Genomic DNA, 3,022 nt, shown 5'->3' on the forward strand with positions numbered 1-3,022 from the left:
TCAGAGAATTTCTGTTCCTTCAGAGATCATAATCATGATCGTTCACCTTCTGATTTGCTGGATTTCTGAGAAAACACAGCATTTTATACCCTGTTAAGGCCCCTGCAAAGAGTTTTAATGTAAGACAAGAAAGAACGTTTGCTAATCAAATGTCATCTGACCCAAAGATTGTACAGCCTGTACCCCTAAGACAGCCGTACCATGCTATAAAGTTCAGTGTTCAGCCCCTACTCCTACAACCTGTGATGTCTGAGAACAGGACTATCTTCAATAGTCAATAAACCTTTATCTGCTAGCACACCCAACAGTACTTAAATTGCTGAATGAATGCTGACTCTAATAACAGGAGAAAGACTAAATAATAATGGTACTGCCACATTACAACATTATACAGCTATTTAAAAATCTTGCTTTTGGGCCGGGCGCAGTGGCTCACGCCTGTAATCCCAGCACTTTGGGAGGCCGAGGCGGGTAGATCACGAGGTCAGGAAATCGAGACCATCCTGGCTAGCAGGGTGAAACTCTGTCTCTACTAAAAAATACAAAAAATTAGCCAGGCGTGGTGGCGGGCACCTGTAGTCCCAGCAACTCGGGAGGCTGAGGCAGGAGAATGGCGTGAACCCGGGAGGCGGAGCTTGCAGTGAGCCAAGCTTGTGCCACTGCACTCCAGCCTGAGCGACACAGCGAGACTCCATCTCAAAAAAAAAAAAAAAAAAAAAAAAAATTGCTTTTGAAAACTATTTAGTGATGTTGTTACCAGTAGAGGGTCTTGACTACAAGTTGTCCAGATTCTTGGCTTTTTCAACAAAGAATTGGACAAAATGAAGCAATGAAAGCAGAGATTTATTGAAAATGAGGGTGGGACCTGGCTAAGCAGTGGCTCAAGGGCCCTGGTTACAGAATCTTCTGGGGTCCAAATACCGGCTAGAGGTTTCCCATTAGCCACTTGGTATTCATCCCATGCAAATAAAGTAGTGGCCTGCCATCAGTCTGATTGGTTGCTTTTGCTTTCTGCAACCAGAGGCTGAAGTGAAGTTACAAAAGTTACACTCCCATGCAAACGTCTGATTGGTTGCAGACGTTTCTGCCACTCAGAAAAGGCGGGGAGGCAGGGAGGCAGGGAGGTGGGGGTTGGGGAGGTGTTACAAAGGGAGTAGCCTCTGGTCCTTTTGTTACTTAGGCATGGAAAGTTGAGGTTTTCCTTTCAATTTAGTTCTAGGAAGTCAGCATCAATCAGCCTTAGGTTCCTTGCCTCCAGACCCTATTCTCCTGCCTCAACATGGCGAAGGGCGAATAAATAGAAAGGAAGATAGTGGAGATGCAACGCTGTATCGTAATATGATCACAACCTTGTGAAAACATACACATGTATGAGCAGACAAAAAAGATGAGAAGAAAATACATCATCATCATAGCAGTAATTATCTCCAGTGACAGGACTTGATTGCTTTTGTTTTTCTTTTTAAACTTCCTAAATTTTCAATGCATAAAGGATTATTTGTCTTGTTTAAATATAAATAACTTAATATTTTATGGTATATTTCATTTCTAAATATCTGCCTTGATTATCCTCCTGTTGTTGAAAGTTAACACTGATAGTGAAATAAATTTCTATTAATACTCACTGTTTAGGAATCACAGATTTTCAGACATATTTTCAGCCCACAAATTACAGCTACACATAATTAATAAATCTGGGACATGGCTATTTTCTGCAAATCAGAATGACTATGCTTAAGGCACATAAATAGAATTCTATCCAATTCCCATTAACTCAGCCACTGATCAGTTTGTCATATAATGTTTTATAAGGCAAAAAGCCATCACATAAGAAGCAATTGGAGTCAGAGCTGTGGGGATTAAAGATAATTTTGATTTTTTTTTTGAGACAGAGTTTTGCTCTTGTTGCCCAGGCTGGAGTGCAGTGGCGTGATTTCAGCTCACTGCAACCTCTGCCTCCCAGGTTCAAGCGATTCTCCTGCCTCAGCCTCCTGAGTAGCTGGGATTATAGGCACATGACACCACGCCCTGCTAATCTGTATTTTTAGTAGAGATGGGGTTTCACCATGTTGGCCAGGCTGGTCTCAAACACCCGACCTCAGGTGATCCGCCCACCTTGACCTCCCAAAGTGCTGGGATTATAGGCGTGAGCCACTGCACCCAGCTGATAATTTTGATTTTTAAAAAGCACTCAGTAGAAATCTTACTCTGACTTTTCAGAAAGAGTAGGTGTAGGCTGAGCAGTACTTTGGGAGGCTGAGGTGGGAGGATCACCTGAGGCCAGGAGTTCGAGATCACGCTGGGCAACATAGTGAGACCTCATCTCTATTAAAAAGAAAAAAAAAAAATTAGCTAGGTGTGGTGGCACATGCCCGCAGTCCCATCTACTCAGGAGGCTGAGGCAGAAGGATTTCTTAAGCCTAGGAAACCAAGGCCGCAGTGAGCTATAATCACACCACCGTACCCCAGCCTGGGCGACAGAGTGAGACCCTGTCTCAAAATAAAAAATAAAAATAAGGAGTAGGTGCAACATAAACATATACATGTATCCACAAACATACATTGAAATTGCTCCCTTGTATTAAAATAAAACAATGACAGGTATGTACTGCAGTTGTGACTGGGTAAATTACTTGAACTAGTATCTCCGTGGCTTAGGTTGTATTTGTCACTTCATTCTGCCAAAGAATCCCATCAGCTGGGAGCTCTCTCATAGGTACATCTTTTGGGCCACCTTCCGTGGTCCCTGTGCCATTCTTTATGGAGCCAAATCTCTAACTTGCCAGTGATAGCTGTTTAAGCTTTGGTTATATTTCTTTGTATTTTTCTTTCCACATTCACCCAAACAGACTGATTATTACATACCTTTCTTTCTTTGTCCTGTCTGCTACTGATAACATTGTCTATACTGGAGCATTCCTGTCTGCTTCATAGGCAGGGCAAGGCATTTGTAAACCACAGTGTGCAGGGTACAGAGGCTTAGATAATCTGTTCCTTAAATAACAAAATGAAACAAGCAGCA

Source organism: Theropithecus gelada, chromosome 4 (assembly GCF_003255815.1).
Source record: "Theropithecus gelada isolate Dixy chromosome 4, Tgel_1.0, whole genome shotgun sequence".
Taxonomy (NCBI): Eukaryota; Metazoa; Chordata; class Mammalia; order Primates; family Cercopithecidae; genus Theropithecus; species Theropithecus gelada.